Raw genomic sequence first — 26,169 nt, forward strand, 5'->3', positions numbered from 1 at the left:
TAGGATCACAAAGAAAAGTGCAATACACTGTTAATACTTTATAGTGATATAATTCCAAAATAATATCAGGGCTATACCTCTGTACAGGACTCTTTCCTCTTTTCACAATTTATTGCATATACTGGGCAGAAATGAGCACAGACGTTTTGAGGCATGATTCCTTTTTTGAATGTGCTAGTGCTCTCTTCGTAGCAAACATGCTGCTCCCTTGGATAGCGTCTGTGCACTGGGACTGGATGTGATATTACTGATGTGATCCAAGAGCAGTATCAAGGTGGTTGAGAAAGCTGCAAACCAGGTAAAAAGAATACATTCTGAAAACAATTTCAGAGACTCTAGTGCCATCCTAGTCTCCAAACAGCTTGTCTGTGCCACCTTTGTCCCCAAACAGCTTGTCTGTGCCATCTTTGCCACAAAACAGCTTGTCTGTTTCAGCTTTGTCTTCAAACAGCTTGTCGGTGACCTCAAACAGCCTGGCTGTACCATTTTTGCCAACAAACAACTTGTCAGTGCCCCCAAACAGCTTGTCTGTGCCATCTTTGCCCCCTAACAGCTTGTCAGTGCTATCTTTGCCACTAAACAGCTTGTCAGTGCCCCCAAATAGCCTGTCTGTGCCAGCTTTGCCACCAAAAGAGATGACTGGAAGATAAAATCCTGGTGATGTGGAGGGGAAGTCATCTGGGGAGGAGGGCCCAGACCATTTGTTCTGTAAAGGGCCAACATTTCTGATGGTGGACCTATCTTTACATTAAAACACAGATGCCCCAATTCCTACCCTACTTAGAAACGAGATGCATAACTGACAAGTGTTTCACGGGACAGATAATACTGTGGCCCATTTACTGCAATGTATGTTTTGAAGCTAAATGCTTTGCAGGAGAGGACTGATTTTTTTTACAAAGAATGTATAATATTCATAGGTTGTTAGCCAACATGTGAAGCCCTACCCTGCAGTGTGTGGGATGTATCAGATAATAGAAGGAAATCAGTTACTTGATCAAGTAATATGTTGTTGCAGGAAACAACTCACCGTGTATTTATTTTGTAGTATATGTTATTTTTGAGCTAGCCTGCCCTTTCATGAGTAAAGTGTGGAGAAGCACCCTTACATGTACCCAACATTGTCATATTAAGTCTTAGAGCAGTGGGACAGATTTCTAACTTCTTAAGACGTTAATGATATTTGTGTTGCATATCAAATGGTGGTCATTGTAAACATGTTTAAATTGTACATTGAAAATGTCTTTATTAGAACAGGTCAAGCTGATGTGAGCTGGACCCCCCCCCAAAGAGTTCTAGGTCCTTTCACATGTCCAGAGGAATGCTTGGCTTGCAGTAGCCTGTAGTTATTATATGCCTTCAACTGGCTAACCACAGGGATAAAGGTCTAGTGAAAATGTAATCAAAATGTATAACAAATAATATGATGTTCTGTTAGCTTATGCACATACAGTAGACAGTAAAAGTGATACATTTTACAAAAGTATAACATACAGCCAGATTTGGGTGACTGCCTAAAAAATGGCACACATTTCAGACATACCGTAATACATTTGGAGAAGTCAAGGATTTCCTTATTCTGATTTGCTAATAATTATTATGGAGAAAGTGGTTAATTTATTATTAGAAGCTCTATTCCCTTCCACATTTACAGATGACTTGAGCATTTTAGGATGACATCATCTGTATAATGATCTTCACTGTTTGGATATTGTATACCATAACTGAGACACAAAGGCTCTACAAATATTCCTTAAAATGCAATGGGATTCAAATCTTGTGACGAAATGCCAGATTAATACTTGAAAACAATTGCTTCTTTACAAATATACATGTATAAAGAGATGGATGGGCAAGGAGAAGCCAGACCAGAACTAATGGTCTGGTACGGCCACTTGCCTCTTATAACGCTACTAAAAATAACTGGTGGGGCTAGTGCCTAGTATACCTTACACAGGAATGTAGAACTACTGCATACAAGGGAATTTTTAGGCTCTGATTACATTTTCCTAGAAATCTATATACAGTGAATTGATGGCATTCATCAATCACTTTCATTAATTTCCAGATGTCTTTAAAAGATCCAGATCCTTAGGAGCTTCAGATCCATTCATTGCTTCTGTTATGTTATTGTTTATTTTATGTTGTCATAGTTATTGCATTTGCAAACTACTGCAAACACTCATTTTAATAATATGTTTAAATAATCTAGGTTGGTTGTTTTCTAGTTTACAGTTGAGTAAAGCAAAATGCTTAGTGCAATGAAATGCACCATTGGCTGTTAAATGGCTCTACTTTTTGCGTAATGTTTTCAGACAATGTATGTTACCCATTTTGGTGTGTTCTAGATTTGTTATCTTAATTCAGTCTACAAGACACATACCCTGACTCCTTATCATACATTATATGGAATCTCTCCACCTGATGTATCGGTTTGTCTTAGTCTGTCAATGGATAAAAGTATAGTTCCCAGTCAGTAGAACTTAGGGTCAGTAGAGCTGGATTCAGTATTTCTTTAGCTACCCCCCCCCCTCTAAAACACACATAGCTATAATACACATATACATTTACACTTAAAGGCAATGCATAAATTCAGCATTTGGCTTTTCTCTTTGACCTTTCTGTTTCACTTTAAAACAGTGATTTTTTTATTTTGATGATGGCTGATTCCTGACTTATGTCAGGCATGGGCTTCTATGCCGCCATCACCTACCTACCTACCTACTCTTTCATTGTCTAGACACCACCTGATGTTGTCTAGGGCTAAGAAATTATTATTATCTTTTATTTACATAGCGTCGACAATTTACGCGTCACTTCTTACAATACATATATTTAAGGGGTATGACAAGACTAGACTTGACAGACTAAGACAAACCGATACATTGGGTGGAGAGGCTCTCCAAGCTGCAAGCTTACAATCCTGAGGGAATTACATCATACACCAGATTCCAGCATCACATGATGCTCAGACCCCAAATGGAGAATGCATAGTGTAGAAATTCGTGCCAGCGGCTACCATCAGGGATGGAGAGTGGGCTGGGGGTCTTAATTGCGGTGGCTTTCCACTCACCCCACTATGATAAAAGAAGGCTCTTTGCATAGGCTTTGTGATCTCTTGTTATTAATGACTGATGGAGGCCAAAAACAAAATTACCGTAAAAGGGTTTAGTAAGTGAGGCATAGGTGGAGAATGGCCAGAAAGCTACATTGAACTAGGTAGACTCTAGGCCTTCTGGAAAAGTTTTTTTTCCAAGCAAGGCTGCTGCTGGCTTCTAGTTTGGGGGGCCTAAGGGGTTTCATGACTGCCGTGACCCAGGAGTGTAACAGCATAAATCTGGGCTTTAAGAAATTGCATGTAGGGTTACAAAAAGCTGTCATTTACTAAAATAAACCTTAGAGTTGTAGTAACAGATCCTGCGCTAACCAGTACCTTTTTACCGATTGTAACGGTAACCTGTTTCCTAAGGTTTTCAGTTTCTTTTACTCGTTTGCCCATCCTTTTCGTTGCTTCCAATTTGTTTCACACACTTTTTGTCCTTTTTTCCCAAGCAGCTCGCAGGATTGTGCAGCAATTTTATTTTCAATGGTTCAATTTGACTTTACAACCAGTATGTTGTATGGTAACTTGGCAGCATCAGTGGCTTTTCTCTCTCTCTCTTCTCTCAGCCTCCATTATTACTTGGCTGGGCTTTCTTGTCCCCCCCGCCTCACATGGGTAATTTGAGGATAAAGTCTCAGCTCCATCTCCAACTAATTTCTTCTACTGGTGAGAGGCATGGGCTAATATAAATAAAGAAAATATGAGTGGGTGTCATTTGAAAAAGACTTTTATTTTTCAAGCAGAGCAGCAATAGGTAGCCATCGTTCCGATACATAAATACAGGACAGATAATATTTTGATGAGCAGAAAATGATCTCTTTTGTATCTAACTGCTGTTTAATTCCCAGCCCTTTCCAGGAAATCCTGCATATTGCTTACCATGGTCTGCAAAAAAGGTATGTATTATCTCTTTAGGGGTTATGCGACCCCCTCACATTTGGTTTTCACCTACATGGTTAAATAACATCTGGGTATATACGGTATATCAGGGGACTCATTCAAGAAAAACTATGCAGTAGTAGAAATTCAGCTGGATAAAGTAATTTAATTTTGACAAAAAAGTTTTAGTCTCACATTATAAATACCAGCCCATATATTGGTGTTAATAAACGCAGAAATAATTCAGATCGCCTTGTTCCTTCAGGAGTGAAAAAAAAAATAGTGACCAGGGAATGGATCTGTGAAAATGAATTAAAGCATTAAACTGGAAGAATGAAAAAAAGTAATTTTTTATTGGCCAACAAATTTTGAGAAGGCAGCTTGTACTCTAAAAGAAACATGCTGGGTTTTTTTTTTCAGGTCAACCAGTGCCTCCTGCTTGCAGACAGTAATGCAGCTGCTTACAGTCTGCTCGATGCAGTGCTGCTTCTGCAGCAAGCAATGCAATTTATACCGGTAGAGAGGATGTTAACCAGTTCCCTTCTACCTTTTTGAGAGCTAAAATGAATCATTCTCAATGCAGGAGCACTGAGAGAAGATTGCTCTGTCAGCACCTGGCCCCAGCTGATGGGCTTGAAAATAAAAATAATCACAGAATGCAAATAATTCAATATTCATGATGAAACAAAGCATCTGAAAGAATAGTGAAAATATATTGTAAACAATGAGATATGCAAGTACTATTATAATATTTTAATTATATTTGTATAGTATGCCTTTTTCCTCCCACGGAACACAGTTATGCCAAAGTGCAAGGAAGCAGGAATCGAGAGAAGAAGAATGACTAGATTGATATACAATATACAGATACCTGATTGAATTCTGTACAAAATCACTGGACCATGGTATAAGCATCATCAGCGATGAGACATGCCTAAATCTGCCACATGAGCCACTTTTGTTTTTAATTGTAAAAGGCATTAGGTATTTATATGGGCCTGGGCTATCAAGGTATGGCTTAATACATTTGCAAGTGTAGAGGTAGAGGGAAGGGTTTGTCATAATGGACCATGCCATGGAATAAATGAGGAAATGCCTGATAAAGCAAAAACATGGATGATTCTCTATATAACCAATTACAGACGTTAGTCAAATAGCCATACAGCAAGTCAATATTGTCTTATGTAGCCAGGGCTGTGGTCAGGTCCTGGGGCCCCAGATGTTTTTGGAGAAACATAGGCTCTTACTGGCCATCTGGCTTGCTAGTGCAGGTCCCTTTAGTATGTGGCCGTCAGCTTGCATGCACCTTGTCGCATGGTAGCCAGGGCTGATTTAAACACTAGTCTAGCCCTAGAGATGCATTATCATAATTAATTAGCAAAAGAGTTCACTTTTGAACACTTTAGAACAGAATGGAAAAAACCACATACCATTATTTAATGCATTTTGGAATAAAAATACCTCTGCAGATCTGGAGACACATATTTATTTTTCATGGCCCAAGTAATCCAAACATGGGTAGTACGTCTTTCCACACCAAGACTTATTTTGATTAGTTTTGTTCAAACAAATATCTATTTATGTACGACATTTCAAATTAATTATCATTGGAGAATAAATCAAAATTATTTCTCATGCAATCTTGGAAGTAAAATGCTAATATTCTTTATGATGTAGCATTAGATTAAAATCTATTTCAGGTATTAATCACATGAGATTTCCATAATTTCATGACCAGTTTTCATATAGAGTGTAACGTAGCACTCCATATAACTAACCATAAAAGTGCACTAATACTACTACACTACTGGACCTCTTCTCATCCCTCTCTTTTCTCTCTCCCTCTCTTCTCTTTATATCTTTTTATACTTCTATCTTTTATTTTTTTAAATTCTCTTTTTACCTTTATTCACACTCTCCTTTTTCTATTAAACCAAACATTTTAGCTGTCACCAGTAAAACAAACCCCAGGGATAGACCCCCTGACCACACCACCAAGCAAAACCTCTCATCCAGAGAAAATGGGTCAGCAAATGGTGGCAACTCTAGCCAGTGGGCTTCTTATGCTGGAATCTCACATAGAATTTGAGCTATTGTATCTCTTTTTTCTTAAAATTCCAAGTATACCCAATGAGACGAAAGAATTTGACCTGTTTTTCCTGATGTAAAGACTCAAACCTTATTCATTCCTTGGATACGTCTTAGATTCAGGACAGCCATATGCCTATCCATGCTCATTTAAATCCCCCCACTGTAGAAGCCTCTACTACTACCCCATTTAATAGAAAACAATAGAAAATGTATCTATTCAACATTTCAAATGTATTTCTATTTCGACATGTCTTTCTGTGTTTTATATACAGTTTTGTGTGGGGATATGGGCATAGTTTTAGTTGCTTAGTGGTTAATGTCCTCTGGTTAAAGCAGATATTTCCATCAGGGTTCTAGAACGTTAAACTACACTGCTGTTTGTCAATGAAACTCACTCTGATTTCTGCCAACTTCCTTTGCTACATTTGAAAGAGGTATGAAAAATCAAAATATTATTTCACATTTTTAATGTCATCAGGGTTTGTACTGAATGTCCAAATTCCCCACTGCTCAGTGTAGCTGTGTATTAATAATAGTGTGCCATTTATACCGACGAGTATACGTGCATGCTTTTGACACTGTTTAATGAGGTGTCGTTTTAACAGCTCTCGCCACCTTCCCATGCTTATAGTACTCTCGACATCTCTAATGATGTAAGCTCTTGCTAATCTGCTCTGATCTTCTCACCCCTCGGACTAGTCGCAGGAGTCATTCTTAGCTAACCTCCACCTTTTGCAGTTTGGGTACATGGAATACAAACTTACTATTGACATTTTTGATAACATTCATGTACACTTTGTCCTTTGGACAAGTTCTCCATGCTTATTTTATAACGATAGTATAGGTTATTTATGGAGGACTTGCCACTCTCTATCATTCACACTCACCTACTCTTAAAGCAGTGCTGCAGCTTAAAACTGCTTAGGGATACTTAGTTGGGTTGGCCATGTAAGTACATTTTTGTTCTTATTAAACATATTGCTTAAAATTAGAAAACTACCCAAGGTGTTTACCATTGGAGCAGCCACCTGAACTTCCTGTTCCTATGACTATATAATTATTACTTCTACCTCCCTGGTGGCCTAAGTGTCAAAGAAAGTAGACAAGGGCATCACAGTAATTAGTTTTTCTACCAGTTGATAACCTCTGGAACGTCTCTAAGGATATTGTTAAAATAAAAAAAAATAAAAAACTTTTAATATCCTTTCAATATCCTAAATTGATTAAATATTCTTAGAACTGTGATTGAGGAAAACTGTTTATTTTTTTGTAATTTTAGTAGGTTATTGTTAAAGCATTCTAAAAGTGTTTAATATCGTGTTATACTTTTTCTAAGAATCATTTTTGAGAAGTACACTTATGGCTTTTTAAATTATTACAAAGGTAACACCATATTTTGTTTCTAGCAGCTAAACCCATTTCTGTTCTCTTTTTTCACATTTACTTCCAAACTGTAACTAATATTGGAGAATACAACAATAGCTTTCAGAGAATGTTTTTTCAAGTGTATCAGCCTCCCCCTATTAGGAAATAATCAGTGATGTAATTACAAGAATGGCCAATAATTCCTGTGAGTATACCACTGGACTAAACAAGTCTGGGGTGCACATCTGGCCCTGACTATGACATCACATGAGATCATCAGGAAGAGTATCCTGGACCACTCCTGGTCTGGAAAGTTATGTGGCCTTTTAGACAACACGCCCCAACAGGACACATGGTTTGGACATTGGTTTCCATAACCAATAACCACCGTTGCTATTGACCTTTTTCAATCTATGATATTGCCGTTATACACTATAACTATCTGTGTTAATTTTATGGGTTAATGATAGTAGTGATTGCATGAAAGACTGCAGAATGCATAAACTGTGGACAAGAGCATTTATATTACGTTGGGTTTGACATTGTGTTCGCTCATGACGGGTCTCATAGCCAGTTACTATTATCCCGTACCCTCAGATATTTCACATCGGGACTGTTGGGAGGTATGTTATCCACGGCTAAAGACTGAAGAACTAGACTGATAGTTTGATGAGGGCTTGTAGGAAAAGAAACGAGATGAAAATTCCCATCTTCCTGGACTCTAGTTTTATTGGTCACAATAAATAGAACTTAGAGCCTTGTATTTTCTCAGACGAAAGGTTCACACAGGCAGCGTGCCATGGCCTGCCCTGTCCTGATATACAATTTCTCTGGACAGAACACAGCGCTGTGCACACAAATCTTTCGGTAGTCTATTGTATAAGAAGTCAGGACATTTGCTTGTGTTTTCATGACTTGAAGGCATAAAAAGGTGCTGTGTAAGCCTCACAGAGAATAGTCCATGAGCATTTATAAGACCAGAATAGGCAGTGCAATCAATGCAAGGACAAAAGAGCATAGTAAATGATAGTGTTATGTCAGATAAGGATCCATATTGTTGTTTTCATTTTTAACCACACTTTTTTCTCGATCTGCTTCTATTGATTTTAAAGGATGTCTTTATTTGCAAATTGCACAAAAAAATAAAATACTATTATAAAGTATAAATTAGTAAATCTGTACTTTTTTGTTACACATAGGGATCTGTGTTATTCTGGCAAGTTTTTACAGTTTTTAATGGCAAATAAACATCTGGACATTTGTGCACTAAAATAATCTATATATATATATAATATATAATAAACATAAAAACAAGAAATTGATTAGCTAGTACCGACTCTGCCATAGGATGCCATCTCTTTTATCATCCACGGGGGGAACTTTAAACTAAATATGTCATTGTGACACCGTACTACTACTGTACTATACCATAGACAGACATTAAGCATTAAACAGAGCTGGGCAAGGAGCGGGGAATCAATATATGTCTGTGTGACGGGAACGACCTGTACCCCAACTGGGTACACCTGCCAGGTGATCCTTCCTTCTCCCCATGGCCACCAGGAACGCAAAACTTCCACTGTCTGCCTGACTAGCATCGAGGACAGCAGAAAACATAGCTCTTTGGGATCCTCGGCTGCACTGTGGTATACAGAAGCGTGTTTTACCGCCCTGGGCTTACCCCAATAACAAGACAGGACTCACTTTATTGAAGAAATAATCACTACCAGCCTACAAGAGCCTTTCAATAGGCTGGCAGTGAGTTATGACCAGCATGCATCATACCATATGTAAAACACAATATGCAGATCATATGCAAATTAGTTATAACAGATAACCACACCAACTTATACAATCCTGCCATCAGAACCAATCATTTTGGTCAGAGAGGCAGGAGGGATGGGGAAACTAGGGTCTAAAGAGCTCTGCCTCACTCACTGGTGCCACCTGTACCCCTAATGAGGTACAGGATGACTTAAACATAAATCCAAGCAAAGGAATCAGATATTGCAATGCAATTAGTGTCCACTGTCACCTGCTGGAAGTATGTAATGCAATCCAGGGGTCCACCGTTTACAATGGGAAATACAGCCTCCTGGCGCATCCCAAGTGTCAACCATGACAGTCCTTACTGTATGTATATATGTGTACAAATGTGTAGAACTGTGATTTAGGACTTTAGACCTGACTTGAATTTTCTGCTGGTCTAGAGAATCCTAGCTATCTGCCAATATCACACAATGCCAAAATACTTGCCCATGCATTTGACTGACAAGCCCCTCCACTAAAACTATACCTGCAATGAAGATGCACCTCCACCATACCAGAAATTCAAAAAATGATAATGTGGATTAGCTCAAGGGACAGGAGAACCCTATCACCACCCATCTTTCCTTGTCTCTGCTTATTTTTTAGTGTCCCACCAGAATATATTTTCTCATTGTGGTTCAATGCATTGTGGTTCAATACAGTGAGGCAAACAGGACAGTTCAGCTACATCTCCATCTTACACGATGCGTCTGCTTACTGTTGTGTTTTTACATTTGCGTGCACTTTCAACAGGAACACTAGTTATGCTGCCATTGTGAGGGCCTTTACAGGGACTTTTTTGGTCTATGGGGTCACACTCCTGCAGCAGCTGGTAAAAAAAACCTCCTTTTTCGCGCGCTACAGTTGAAGGATCAGAGATCCCCTTGAAAGACAAGAGTTTGGTTCCATGTGTGTGAAAGTCAGTATGCATTTAAGTGAGTGTATTTATTTGGGTATGTATCTGTATGAATGCATGTAATTGTGCTTATAAAATGATTTAGACGTTGAACATATGTGATAGTAGCAGAGATGTTGCTATTTCCTTATGCTGCTGAGTGGAGTTTCGTAAAATGTAAATTAAATCCAGATTTTTTTATATCCCCCAGCATCTGTACGGAGGGGCTGACTAACAAATATACATATATACATACATATTGAAGTTGGATCAATGGAGGTGGCATTGCCCCAAAGCTTGTAGGACATTTAGACAGTAGATGGAGACAGCTACTTCAGCTAGTTGCTCATATTTTACAGACTCACTGAAAGGGAACTCAGGCTCAGTATTATATTTTTTTGTATATTGTGGTTAATAATTTTCACTTTTGTTTACTACATCTACACTAGTGAGTGTCCCCAGCTCAAACCTGAAGCTGCCTTATATTTAAAGTGACATTAAAATGTCTTTTTAAAACTTTGTTTAACTTAACTAGAAATGAAATTATAGTTGGATATTGATGCCATATGAAAACTGCATGCCTGTCCACACCCCTGCAATATGAAGAATGTAGAGTAGTCACATGATTAGCTGGAAAACAAGTACAAAACTGATACTGATGTTACCCGTGCATGAAACAGCTCCGACCTCATCTGAATAAACAGAAGGGGATGTTACGTGTGCTGAGAGAACTTTTAGCTATATCTTCATTTTAAGCAACATAAACAAACTGCAGGCTATAGAACCTACTGTACAGACACCTAACAATAATTGGGGGGGAAAAAACATTATTGGAGATTAGGGAACAAATGCCCACCATCACAGCAAACAATTTAGGCTAGGTGGGAAATCAAGGGGGCCAAGGTCACTCTGGATGAGGTTAATCCAGGGACGTTACTATCAGAGAAGGAAATACCTTATCACTGCAGGGTCTATAGAAATGATCAACCTGAAGGGAACAGGGCTGGTCCTCTTACTTGAAGGGATTGTTCAAGTACAACCTCAACAAAAGAAACCAAAACAGTTTTGTACCGGTATGTTTTTTTTTATTTCATCCATGAAAACACAAAATTTTAACAATGGTACCCTTCGCACAGCACCGTGGACTTTGCTGCCGCTTTATACATTCAAAAGTATTAACTCTCATTTGGGATAAGTCCTGACAGAGCAAACAGAAGTCAAGGTTGAGCAGTGTCTGAAAGGTCAAGGAATCAGAACCAATTCCTGTTAACGTATCAATGAGAAGAGAAGGCAGATGTGACTCTGTGGTTATAAGCAAAGCATCATGCTGGTTTTGCAAAGGAGACAGATGTTTGCCACTGCTACTACGACTTTACAAATTACCTTATACAGCTGGGCATCTGGATTATTTGACTCTTGCAACGAAAAGCAGAAACATTACACAGAAGCAAATGACACCTGAGTAGCGAAATGCATCCCGAATAATAGTTATTGTTTGAAATGATTGTTACATTGTAGTACCATGTAAAACAAAACTGCAAATATTACAAGATTGCTGAATATGCTTCTTAAACTGGATGCCGGTGTGATCCACTGCAGAGTTTAATTAGCAAAGTCACGTCTTATTTAGCACAGCAGGTAAATAAAATGAGTTGCTCTGTAATGGTTTTCCAGTCTTCAAAATAAAATATTGCCTGTTTTCTAATAATTTGGGGGTAATTATATGACAGCAGAATCTGTTTTTGTCTGCGATTGTGTATATTGGGATTCTTGACATTCCATGTCACCAAGCAGTGCAAAGGTGTACAATTTTCTATACTGATGCCATTTATGAACCATGAAAAATATCCTATATGCAATGTAGTGAGACTAATAAGAGCAGCGCATTGTATTATCATGTGCTTCAGCGATATGTGTAGTTAAGGTCATAGCTATATATATCGGTACCATATATTTACTTTAGAGATGCACTGAAGCCCATTCTTAATTCACAGAGTTCAGTGAAGTAAATAGCGTCTAGTGATGTGCGTTATTGCGATAAAGAGGTGTTTGGCTTTTCCATGATTCCTTGGACATGTGTATTTGTTTTTTTGCATTATGTAGAATCACTGCATAAAAGGTATCATATTTTTCACAAAAGGAGTTGCCCGACCCAGTTCATGATGAAATTACATTGTCTACATTGGCTACATTGTAGTCAAGATGGATGTCCTATACGGATTGCACCTCTTCATAATTAATCTAATGCATTTTTAGATTCAACTTTATCTACTGATAAGAAGGAATATTTATCTTAGCACCGCCCTGACTTAGGGCAGCGCACCCAGGAACCCCCTCATCGGCGGTCATCCTTACTGCTGAGCACCAAGATATGATGATGCCCAATGTATCACTTATTAACCCCTTCGCGACCTTTGCCGGTTCAGGACCGTCATGACAAGAAGGTCACTAAATGACCTTTGACGGTCCTGAACCGTCAAAAAGTTAAATAAGCTTAGAAAGTGATCAAGGATCACTTTCTTCGCTTAAACGGCCTTGCTGCAATGCCTCGATGTCGAGGCATCCAGCAAGGCCGAGATCGGCATCGGGGGCCATGTCTGGCCCCTCCCCGGGGCGTCAACAGCCGCCATACATTGTATGGCGGCGGACGCCCGTTTTAAAAGCGTTTAGGAGGCGATCAACGATCGCCTCCTAAACTTAAATGGTGTCGCTGGAATGCCTCGATCAGGAGGCATCCAGCGACACCAAACACTTACCTTTAGGTGGGCTGTGACCGCTCCGGAGAGCGGTCACAGCCGCAGCTGCCGGTGATCTTCGCCATCAAGTAAGATGGCGGCGGCCCGGGAACTACAACAATAAAGACGAAAAAGTTCGCTAGAGGGTCTCCAGACCCTCTAGAGAACTGGCTCCACTTGCTGGTTGAATACAGGTACTGCATTCAACCATGCAAGTCAATGGAGCCCAGCTTTCTAATCACTGTGTGATTAGTAAAATATTCAAAAAAAAATAAAAAATAAAAAAATGGAAAAAAAAAAATGTGCTAACATTTAAAAATAATTATGCAGTGATGTCACTAGATGAACCATCCAGTACCAGCACAATGTGTAAAAAAAAATATAAAAAAAGTATTAAAAAAAATAAAAAAAATAAAAAAATAAAGTTTATTATTTTGAGCAAGTGCTAAAATTTCTCAAAAATCTCAGAGTTAAAATAAAAGCACTTCAAATACCCAAGGGGTGTCTAATATATAAAAAAAATGGCTGATGGGGTAAATTGGAGTGGCCTAGCTCACAGATAGGGCATAGGTACAGACTGACCAAAATGGAGAAAAAAAGCGCACTTCCCAAATGTGGCATTTTAAATCTGAAACAACCCGACAAACCCATGCATGTCGGGTATCACTGCACTCAGGAGATGTTCCTGAACACATATTGGGGGGTTGTTTGACAGTGACATATACCAGAACCTGTATATCTATAACTAAAGTACAATTTGTGTGAAAAAAAATTACTATTACAAAGTTTGACAAAGTGTAGTTCTATAATTGGTGCATGGAAAGGGTTAAAATAACAGCATTCGGAATACCCTGGGGTGTCTAGTTTTCCAAAATATATGGTTTGAATGGGTTAAATTGAGTTAACCGGCTTCAAAGATATTCCAAAGAGGAGATGGAGGCAGAATGACCAAATGACCACCTGGATTACGCATGCCCCAAAAGTAGTCTTTTACCAGCCAAACAATCTGACAAACCCATGCATGTGGGGTATCGCTGTACTCAGGAGATGTTGCTGAACACACATTGGGGTGTTGTTTGATAGTGACATATACCAGAACCTGTATATCTATAACTAAAGTACAATTTGTGTGGAAAAAAAAATAAAAAAAATTACTATTACAAAGTTTGACAAAGTGTAGTTGTATAATTGGTGCATGGAAAGGGTTAAAATAACAGCATTTGGAATACCCTGGGGTGTCTAGTTTTCAAAAATATATGGTTTGAGGGGGTTAAATTGAGTTAACCGGCTTCAAAGATGTTCCAAAGAGGAGATGGAGGCAGACTGACCAGATTTGTTAAAAAAGATTTGGAAATCATAAAACGCTGCTTGTACTTATTGCCCTATAACGTACAAAAAACAGCAAAAAAACATAAAAACATTGGGTATCTCTAAACTCAGGACAAGTAGTAGAATCTATTTAGCTAGTTTTTTTACTTGCTTTTTTAGGTGAGTAAAAGATTTTTCAAATAAAAGTCATAAAATGTCTTTTTTTTCAATTTTTCAACATTTTTTTTTTATTTTTTTTATAGTAAATAAGATGATACGATCAAAATAATGGTATCTGAAGAAAGCCCATCTTGTCCTGAAAAAAACAATATATAACTTATGTGGGTACACTAAATGGGTGAGGAGAAAATTACACCTGAACACAAGCACCACAAAAGTGTCAAAACAGCCTCGGTCCCACAGGGTAGAAAACGAAAAATGAGCCCGGTCCTTAAGGGGTTAAGGATGCCCAGAATAGCATGCTATGGAGTCTGTGCCTTTTAGCATTGCAGGGAACAGCGTGCACCTACAATGCTGTTAAAATATAGCAGTGCAGAGTGAAACATTTTAACAAAATATATATATATATATATATATATATATATATATATATATATATACACACATAAATCCTAGCATGTGATAAAGTACCACTAGACAAGACAGAATCAGGTGGGTTATGCAAAACAAAAAAGAAGATATTCTGGTGCAAAGATGTAAAAGTGTAGCAATCATCAGAATCTATTTACTGGTTGCTATAGTGATTGCCCCACTCTTATTCCTTTGCACCATATTTGCCCTGTATACATAACACCCCCTTCAATGGTATGAAGAGACTCCCTTTAAAGCTGGCAAATAACAACATCAGAAGCAGCCATTGATTATATTCAACCTTTGATTAAAAATCTAATTGTGGTCTTCTAAAGAGAAGCTTATCTGCCGTAAATTAAGAGGCATATTTTTTCAAGCGAGGCACCCTTTTTTTTTCCATTTGCATTGCTATATAAACTGTAAGTATCAGTTTTCTATATTTCCAAACATTTTCACTGTCTACTTCTTCCTGTCTTGCACCGCGCTTTACAAAAAGTCTGTGCTGTGCAGAGTCTATAAATAGAAGCTGGAGTGTTCTAATAACATTACAATGCGTCACCCTGTCTTCGCTCTTAGACTCCTCGCTTCTGCTGCAGTGCTCACAAGAGGTGCCTGGGACTAACGCAGTGCTTCCTTGTTTGGATAGCATGTCCCTTTATATATATATATATATATATATATATATATATATGTGGGTATAAATATATATGTATATGCAAGTAACGTATGCATATATATATATATATATTTACACACATAAAGCAAGGAGTACGCATGTGTTCTGATAATATTTCATATATACATTAGTTAGCAAGCAAACACTGCGATGAATGACTTTATTGAAATATTCCTATGCCACTGCAGTTGTTTTAGTAAGATAGATTGATTGTATCTCCTAAGTGTCCTACTTTACTAGGGACAGTCCATCTTTGAGACCCAAATCCTTCTGCTTTTCTTTCTTCCCCTGATGGGCCTCTTTTCTAGAAGATTAGCTATGGACAGAAACAATAGAAAATTTGTATATTAATTCAGTTGTGTAAATATGTTGTAGCCTTATTTACTTACATAAACCAAAACCAAGTCACAAAATACACATAAAATCTTGTTAGAGCCCCGCACCGTAGTCTCATCTCTACGCAAAGATAAGGGATGTATGGTAGACTTGAAAATGAGTTTTCGTTTGCACTTTATTACCTGTTTTCTGCATTCGTACAAATCAACAAAAACAAGGAGCACGAAACTGACAAAAATTTACTTGAAATTTGTTAGGATTCATCCATTCATGCAGCCGCCATTACAAGCCGGTTTGGTGCTCGTTGATGAGGTAAAGTGGGAGGGACTATGAATAGGAAGGTATATTTCGATAACCGATAGGTATAAGTAGCCAAGAAAATGGGGGGTGGTCCCATTGATGGTAATGGCTGTGATTGATGGGTCCAACAACCCATGGGAGTTCTTCCTTCCTTTTTTTTACTCTGGCCAATCAGCATTAGATCAGATAGATAGATAGATAGATAGATAGATAGATAGATAGATAGATAGATAGATAGATAGATAGATGACCAGGGCAACTCCCCTTCACGGTTGCCGGCCACACTGTAGAATGCTGGCACTGATGTGTCTCACAGGCACGCAGCCTAAAGCAGTCTGTGGAGACTGCGCCATCTTTGAGAGATGAGTTGTCTCTCAAGTAACTACCCTATTGAAGCAGCGACATACCATTGCGCCTGATCATCCAGGTTTTGAGGCACTGGCCTCAGCCAGAACATGTCGCTGGATAGATAGGTAGTTTCTGACAATGTATTGAGTAGTTATACCAGCTCTAAATCACTTGAGTGTGTATGTTTGTTTGGTAGCGTGAGTGTTACATAGTGAGTGTGAGTGCTAGTGTGTATATTACCGGGGTTGGGGAAGAGGGTTACTCAGCAGGACCTGTCCCTGGCCCAGAATGCGCCAGCCCCCCTGCTGGTATGTAACCCGTTTTGGATCTGTAAAGCTAAAATGCTTTTTTTGGCAAATTAATATTATTGATGTGCTTTTTGATTTTGATATTAGTCTTTATTAATCACTGAAATTTTTTGTGCAGATTTCAACAATAGAATTGTGTTTTCCATCACGCTTCAGATGGAGGTTTTTATCCTAATAATTCGGTTTCGCGACTGGACTTGGGAACCTATATTTTATCTGCCACAGACTGCGTACATACATTGCTATGGGAACAGATGGTCTGTTGTGTGGTGAATGAGACTTAATATTCAAAATTACTTTGCATTTTGCTTCTTGTTCAGACACAGTTTTATATGTACTAATGTGTTTTTCTATAAAAGTTGAACAATCATTTTTCCATAAATCATTACCATAAAAAAGCCCCAAAAAAAGAAAAATATTGAAATTATCATTGAACTCAATTATAGTCCTTTATGTACATTTAATACATGCATTTTTTAGTTGTTTTTTTTAATTAACCAGCCAATTTATTAAAGCATAGGAACTTTTAGGCTGGTAGATTTAGCAGACACTTTCGGAATCTCTAAATCTTTAGGGAGGTGCTTACACATCTATGTCTTCTATAATTTATTATTACATAGGATACAAGTCTGTCTTACAGACACTTGCATTAGAATTAGGTTTACTCACAAAAAAGAAAACTTAAAGGAAAATATTTTTTCCCCCTTGAACATAAAATACAGGGTACATGTAATGCAAAAACTAGAACTGTTTTTAAAAACGAAAGCAGTAAAATATTTGTGAAAACTCATTTTCAATCTGATACTAATAGAAAAAGGAGGTCCCCCTTTAAGAAGCTCTATTTCCATGGCAACAACATATATGCACTTGCTTGACGATTCAGTGTTGCTGACAAAACCTATGAATGAGACAGAATCTTACATCATGAAATATATATTTTCGGTTATCCAACAGCAATTATATTTCTTATGCTACATTTGTTTTTTTTTGCCTTCAAAGTTAACCACATTTTTATTGTTAACTAAATTAGAAATGGAATCAAGGAGTTTTACAAATTAATTTTAGATTAGGAACTGTGTAGCTCCTGAATGCGTTACCGGCAGGTCTCCGTATGGAGTTTGCAGATGAGTTGATAAATAATATCTTACTAACCTAAATTACAATATTAAGCGTGTTTTGGATGTGTAATCATAAAAAAAAATGTAATATTATTATGATGACTAATTCTTCAAGCTTTAGTATGAAAGCCCACCCAATGATGACAACTGCAGAGGGTTTCATTTCCTGCTACGATATAATAAAATAAATTAATGAAGAATATGTAACTCAGCCCTCAACTACAATTTGATGAGGGCTGTTAGATCATCAAGGACCCTGAGCAGTTGCTTAATCTATTTAATGTTTAGCTCTACTACTCTTTAGTATCTTTGGGTTCTTGGTGCAAGTCTATTTAATTATGTACTAACTCACCTACTGACTGAATCACCTTAGTAAACAAGTCTTTTAACATTCGTCAGTTCAGGACACGGAAAGTAAACTGAAACTTGAACTAATGCAGAGGTTCTGAGACCTTCAGCATACCTTGATATTATCAATTATTAATGTTAACGCACCCTATTGGTTAATTAGACAACTGTATAGAATTTAACAACACAAATATTAACTACATTTTCTGTCCAAAAAGATTTTTTTAAATGTTAAGTTTACATATTTCCATTGCAGTTTATTCAAGCATGACTGAATTAAGAAAATATGGTTTTCTTACCACCTACCCAAATTTGTAAACATTCCTGCCAGGCCCGCTGTCTGGGACACCTGAATCATGGGGATGCCAGGCAGTGGGATATTCTTCCTACAACGATAAGACTGAAGTGGTAATAGCCCTTGGGTCGCTTTACTAGGGGCAGATCATGTCATTCGAACCAACGTCCATGTGCTCCCCTTCCTCTTCTGATGCCCATCCCTTCTAAATACACATAAACCTCGCCAATCAGTATAATTATGCTTCTAATGCTTTCTAATGAGTTTCACAATTTTTTTTTTACAAAGATCTCAACACATTATAGGTATAATGTAATACAGTATGAGCCACATACACGATGGGGGGGGGCGCAAATATTCTAGGTACACCCATGATGTTATAGAGTAAATCACAATTGAAATTAAATTAGAAAATGAGAGTGATATTGGATGTGCAGAGGTTTGATATTAGACAAGCATTGGATGCCGTGCTCTGATTATAAGATGCGCCGGCTAATCATCTACACATAACTAAGCAATTAGCGATTGTTTTTCAGATTTGTGTCCTTTGAGATGAATTGCTTACCCCTACATTTAGCATGAAAAATGCATTTTCAGTAAAAGTCTAGTTTGTAGATGGCTGATTGAATGAAGACACAACAAAGCAGGAGATAAGTTCACACCCAGCAAATGCTGTTTACATCTGAGGCATAAATATTGGGCCTTCCGTCACACTATATGGCTTAGCCCGCTTCCACGCCAAAGTAGCCCAACTACTATCCCAATTAGGGTATTCTGACGTAGTGCTGGGCTACGCAATATAAGGCCACATAGCATGCCGAATCCCCACTATTTGTGCCTCAGACTGGCGCTTTTAAATAGTATTTGCTGGTCATCTTTTAAATAGTGTCTGCTCATCTTTTGCTTTGTTGTGTGTACATGTTGGTCAAGCAGCCCCCCAGAATCTGAATATGTAGGCTTTTTAGAGGGTGCTTTCTTTTCTGTATTTATTGAATGAAGCCCAATGTGTTTATGTAGATAGTTTCGCAAATTTGCTTTATTGAAACAAAATACCTTAAAAAATGAATTTATATGTATCTACATAGATATGACAGGATCCCAAAAATATTTCAATATGCTTTTTTTTCACAATTTCCTCTTTTCATCAATCTACAGCTATCCCCTTTCATATATTCTAGGTCTGACATGGACCAGGCATAGTCAGGGCTTCTCTTTCCTTAAATTTTAAATGGTACCCCAGTGAAGTCATAAAAACTAACAGTTATTTCATGTACAGAGATGGAACACACGTTCAGGACTGTATCGGCTGAAAATAATACAAGGCCAATAAACGATATATTTGAGGTCTTACAGCAAGTTAAAAAAAACCACAGCCAAACATGAATGCTTCTGATAAAATCCCACGTCTTTATGAATATGATCCCTATAGCTTGCCTATCCTGTGAACCCTTGGACACGATGGTGTCTGCTGCGTGAGCTCCCTTTGATATGAATTGGATAAACCATCGTGCAATGCCAGCCTTGCATAGGATAATCATGCGTGTTTAATGTCTGCATCAACCGTGCCAAGAGAGGCCGGATTTTGCTGTCTTCAGCTCGGTGAAAGTTGGCAGCATCCCATCTTCAGTAAACAACAGGCTGATTCGAGTTTTAGCCGTGGTGATAGCTGCTTAACTTTTTCATGCTTCAAAATGGCCCGGCTGTAGAAAAGCCTGTCAGAGACATTGATAAGTTCTGACTGCACGTTAAAGATTGGCCGTGAAAATGTGGATTGGCAATCGACAGAAAAAAATGGCACAAATCTTGATAAATGCCGCCAGATTGAACAGCAATGCTATATTTTTGATCCAGCAATTTTCCTTGAGCATTGAAAATATTTTATTAGCTATTTATGGGAAGGAGAGGCTTGTAAAACATGCATTGCCACATAATATTTGCAATATAAAAATATGTGACGAATAAGTGATAGGGACACCTCCTCTAAAAAGTGCAGCAAACACAATAGTATACTTTCCAACCACTCAAAATGACAAACAAAAAGTAAACAACAGATGTGTTGCACAGAAAATATAAGAAAAAAATAAATAAAAAATAAAAAGAAATACAAAACTTAACAAATTATATATTAAAAAATATATACTTTTACCATAGAATTTTTGTTTAGTGAGTACAAACAAAGTGCAGGGAAGGGTCCATTCGTGCTTCCAGTGTTCTTACCAGTGCTATCAACAAAAAACCCTCACCAGCACACCCGTGTGACACATGCCTAGTCTGGACCTTCTCCAGGGGCCCTGAAAACACGTCAGGCTTCCTGCACCCTAGCCTTGAGGTCAGAGTATCACGTTTTACCCCTTTCACAGGTACTTGAGAGTTGTGGTTTCTGTCAGAGTTTTGTCAGACAACCACGTATGTGCAACTGAAGTAACACGCCGCAAGCAAGGAGTGGTATTCAATACCTGTTTTCTGTAGGGCTCCTTGGAAGGGCAGTTCTGGTAGGAGAACCTTCGAGTTCATCCTATGCTTGTAAGTGGTTTAAAAGTGTTCACATGGGGCGAAACACACCACAGCAGAACAAAAAACAACAGCTTCGCAAGTTTTGCACTTAATCATGCTTAACCATAAGCGTAGTGTATTTTGCCCCATGTGAACACTATTAAAACGCTTACAAGCATTGGATCGACCTTTAGGACTCTGTAGTTTTGTTTCCTTTTTTGTTGTTCTTGCTGATTGGTGCAGGTGTGTCAGGTGTGTCGCTCCCGCTGCCTGCACGTCAAGACCGCCGGGAACTCTCCAAAGCGGTCTTTGCCAAGAAGAAGACATATATGCTGTAAAGTGGATTTAATAAGCAATGCAAACTTGGGTGATTTCAGTTTGTTAAAATGTATAAAACTACCAGTTCTCAATACTCAGCAATACTCAGCAACTGAATGAAGAATGAAGTTTGGGGATGGGGAGATTTAAGAATTGGGAGGTCACCAATGGTCTTTGAGACACAGTACCTGATCTCAGATCTAGGCCCTGCACAGGGAATAGCGACAGTATAAATAGACAGACTAAATGGGCCAAATGGTTCTTATCTATTGTCAGATTCTATGTTTCTATAGAATTCTTCACCTTGGGGAAAGACATAATACATGACGAAGGTGTAACACTTAACAGAAGAATACTACCCCAATACTACCTTGTTTGTCTTTTGTGCTAGTTTCATCAAAGCTGCCACTAGCTGTCAGACAAAGCAAAAGCTGTTCCGATATTACGAAGCACAAATATTCCAAGCTATTTATTTAAAAATAATTAAATACGACGGACCTAACTGCTTACCCTAGAACTTTATACTAGCTTTTCCTTGTATCAAGGTAAAGCAGAACTTCCAGATTTCAGGCACCATAAAAAAAACATGTATCAAAACATATATATAAGAATTAAAACTTTTCTTAGGGAAACCTATCAGTTAAATAATCTTAGTCGCGTTCAGAAGTTCAGTGTGCAAGATAATATAATATCTTCAGAATGCTGGCTTCATAAAGTTTGAAATTGTATCATAAGCGATGTGGCTTTTTCGAGCACAATTCGAATAGTAAACAAACCTTTAAGGAATTAGAGGCTGTCCTCTTTCACAGCAGATTAGCGGCACCCAACTGGCACACTGCCCGCTTCCCAAGCTTTAAACAAAAATGGCATTACTGAATATTTCCCTTTACTGTGAGCTTGTTTCATTTTCTTTAGTTTATTTATTTGCCTGTTATCTGGTATAAACAATTTCATTTAGAATACTTTAAACTTAAGAACCTGAATAATATGTGTAAATTAAACTCTTGTATATGTTTCTTAGGAAGCGGTGGCAGTTTTGATTTTGAATAAAAGACCCGGTGTAATAATATACACTACAACAAAGCAAGCAATCTGCCGTCTTTTCAATGTGTTTTTTTTCTCTCTGTTCTCTGAGTGATAGAGTGAAAGCAGCAGTAACAGCTGCCGGCCAAAGCTCTGCACTCCTGTCCTCAAAGCCAGGGTCCTGCTGAGAGTCTGTGAAGCAGCATTTGAAGCCTGCCAGACGGAAGGTGGGGCCTCGCCAGCTTCGCTCTGTGAAAGGGAGTCACTGCGCTGCTTTGTGTGCCGAGCAGGAGATCACTTGGGTTCACGGGGGGAACTGCAAAACAGTAGATCGCAGGCATACGGATATACCGGGCAGCCAGCAGAGGGAAGAGCAGAACCAGCCGGATACCCGGCACTCTGCCCTGAGGACAGGCCCCTGCATGTCACACGCAATACAAGCAGTGGGCACTACCAGGTGTACCCTTGCCAGCTCAATTATACATAAGATGTTGTGCTGTCACTGTGCGCCTAGATCTGATCTTTATGGACACGCATGCCGTGTTTTCAATGTCTAAAAACTAAGTAAAGTCAGAACTTTATTGGACTCGCAACTAAATAATCCCACAATCGTAAAAATTTGTGGCAAAGGATAATGTGCCCTGTGTCTTCAATGCTCCACTCTAAATGCTCCATTTTAGTTGTGCATCTTGATTTTGTTTTATTTTCGTTTGTTCTCATGCCGGGCTAGGTTCCACTCCGAACGAAAACCCTTCAGAGCTTTGGCGGTTTTCCGTAATGAAAATTCACACTATGAGATTAGCACAACATTTAGGATAGGAACACCAGAAAACAAGCACAGCGTGTACTGAGGTTTAAATAATAATAGAGAAGGGCCTTGGTGATTTCATGAATAAAGTACTTGTTGCATGTGTAGAACTCTTTTGCAGGTGTGAATGTGTAGTGCAGAGCTGCCAAGTGTCCGGATTGGATTTGGACAGTCACAAAAGAAGCACATGTCTCCACAACAGCAGTTATGCGACAATGCTCAACGAGGGGCACCGCCACCATGCAGAAAAACCGTAGGTAGAGCCCACCAGAGGATTTCAACAGCACAAGCTGATTCAAGGAGGTGTTTGGAGTTTTTCTAAATGTCGACAGCTATACCTTGTCTACATGCAATTATTTCACAGTGGTATCTGTGTCATGTGATCAAAATGGGACATTAATTGATGTATGAACTAGGCCTAAATAAAGCACTGTATATGAGAGTTGGCAGCAGAGTGCACATTAGCATATGATATATTTCAGCATCCTTTCTATCTTAAAGTCCAACCTCACAAACTAGAAATGTGCTTTAAAATCTTGTTATGTTTGTATTTGTTTCGTTGGCTTGTTGTGGTTTGTATTGGGGTAACGGTCACCTTCTTACAAGAGACGGAGCTGGTAAAGGTACAGTTAGACTTCCGCCTTACAGGGCGATTGGGTGTTTCAGTATGAAGGTTTTAGTACTCTGGGTGTGGGCCAAGAGTTTGTGAAATTGTGGCAGGTATGTATTTTAAGTGTTTACATTGTTTATAATTTGTAGTGTTACAAGCTAGATAAATCCTAATTTGATGTCCGTTTGTTTATTTTGGTCAAACAGTCATTTACATTGGCAACATTACCTTGTTCCACTACATGACTCAACCTCAAACAATCTATCTAATCCCAATGGCCACATCAATACATCCAGTTTGAACTTCTACCGAGTGCACTCATTTACTCTTTTCATTTCATACCTCAGAGGCCAAGAAACATGCATATGTGTCTCATATGTGTCCACCATAGAAGGCCACACAACACCGAAGCCAAACCCAGCTGTTCCACCCAGAAGCAGCTATGTCATATAGAGCAAATGATGTTTATAAGAGATAACAAGTTAGACTTTGTTTTTGTATAAACATACTCCCCATTTTCACAGACCCCCATCTAAATAGTGAGCATGGGTGTTTTGGTAGCGTAATTACCCAGTATGTGGTCTTGTACTAAGTTGTCATGGACTCCAAACCTAAATATTTTGTTGGCTCTCGTTCTAACTCACTCAACACAACAGAAGTTACAGTATTACGCAATAGTGAATGATTGCATTTCTTCTCTCAGTCACCAAATGTTTATTTAATATTTCATAAATATGCCCCCATGCTGCCAATGGGCCATTCTCATTGGGTTAGGTCACATTCAAGCCAAACAACATTCTTAATATTTTATTTAAAGAGAAAGAGCGATGTAAATTAATAATTTGATGATTACCATAAGGGGATGTGTTTGTGGGTCACACTCTTTTATATGGCTCCACATGTAGCCTTGAGTCTCATAAACACTATCCAATCACAAATAAAGTATTGCAATTTTGTCAGAATAAATCCAAACCTACTAAGGTGTTAATTCTACATACATAGTGGGTCATTATGATGACCAGCTTTAGAAACAACAGAATCAATGCAAAGAAAGTCTGTTTTAATGTCAAAAAGAAAAAAAAATCACAAGTTGGAAGCTCAAATTTTGTTTTGATTGCTGAATAATTTGTTAATATTAATCAATTTTAGAAATCATACGGTTCATTACAGTTTATTTAGCTAGAAATGAGATTTCACTGATTTTTCTGATAATTAGCTGACTGGTGCCACAATGTCTGAGCTAAACCAAAATATAGGTCAAGTGTGTCCTTGGATTGTTCTATTTTCCCCACATATCTCTCGTTGCCTTATTACAAAATGAAATGGTCTTATATGTGACCACAAAGTATATCTAAAGCCCTTTCAGGGTTCTTTGTCTAAATATGCTTACTTGTGGTAGTATAATGTACAATTAAATACACACAACAATTTGTCAGATTAGGAATATCATCGCCAATGTAGTGTAGGTGATGATGGACAGTGTTGCATTATTTCTGGGTCCAACCTTTGATAAGGGTAGTAAATTGCTACTGAAATTACATTATTTGTGGACCTATAGAGGTGGACTCTTCAAGAAGTAGCTCAATTTACCAATGACAGTAGAGCACCTTGTTTCGAATTCAGGAAACAAGAGTGCAAAAATGGTTTAGCTGCTAAACCATTCCACTAAGAACCGTCAGATAAGTTAGGTACACATGAACAACGTGTTATATAATATATTATGGTATAAACATGATATGAAACGTTATTCTCAGTGATTGCCTAAAATATCGCCACAAGTTGTGTTCCTTTTTAATTGTTTTTCTGATGAGGATCCTGCAGCAGGTAGTTGTTCATGAAGACAGGAACACTGCAGGAAATGAGCCGGAAACAGGAAGATTAATAACTAGCTCACTGGAATAGTCAGGAAGCAAGCCAAGGGCAGGAAATAGAATGTGGATGAGAAGGGTTATACCACAGGAAGCTGAAGTGTTGTACGGTACCGGCATCTGTAGGCTATTATGTTAACATTAATTGAATTGTGGTTTGATAGTTTGAGTGTAAGTCAGCCATCTACCACTGTAAAGCAACCTCGTTGGTGTGATTTGCTGTTTCATGGTGAATTATTTAAATGATGTGATTTTTGATAAACACTTCAGCAGAACTGGCTTCGTGACAACTCTGATGATTGGGGGGCAATTTTTCTTGGAGCTAGCTAAGTTGCCCCTTCTTTATGATTGTAGCACCGGATGTCAGTAACACATTCAATGTAATGCTGCGTATCGTACCACCTACAGTATCTCACAAAAGTGAGTACACCCCTCAAAAAACATTTTATTATATCTCATATTATATTTCATGTGACAACACTGCAGAAATGACACTCTGCTACAACGTAAAGTATTGAGTGTACAGCCTGTATAACACACAGCC

This window comes from Spea bombifrons, chromosome 3 (assembly GCF_027358695.1).
Source record: "Spea bombifrons isolate aSpeBom1 chromosome 3, aSpeBom1.2.pri, whole genome shotgun sequence".
Classification (NCBI taxonomy): domain Eukaryota; kingdom Metazoa; phylum Chordata; class Amphibia; order Anura; family Pelobatidae; genus Spea; species Spea bombifrons.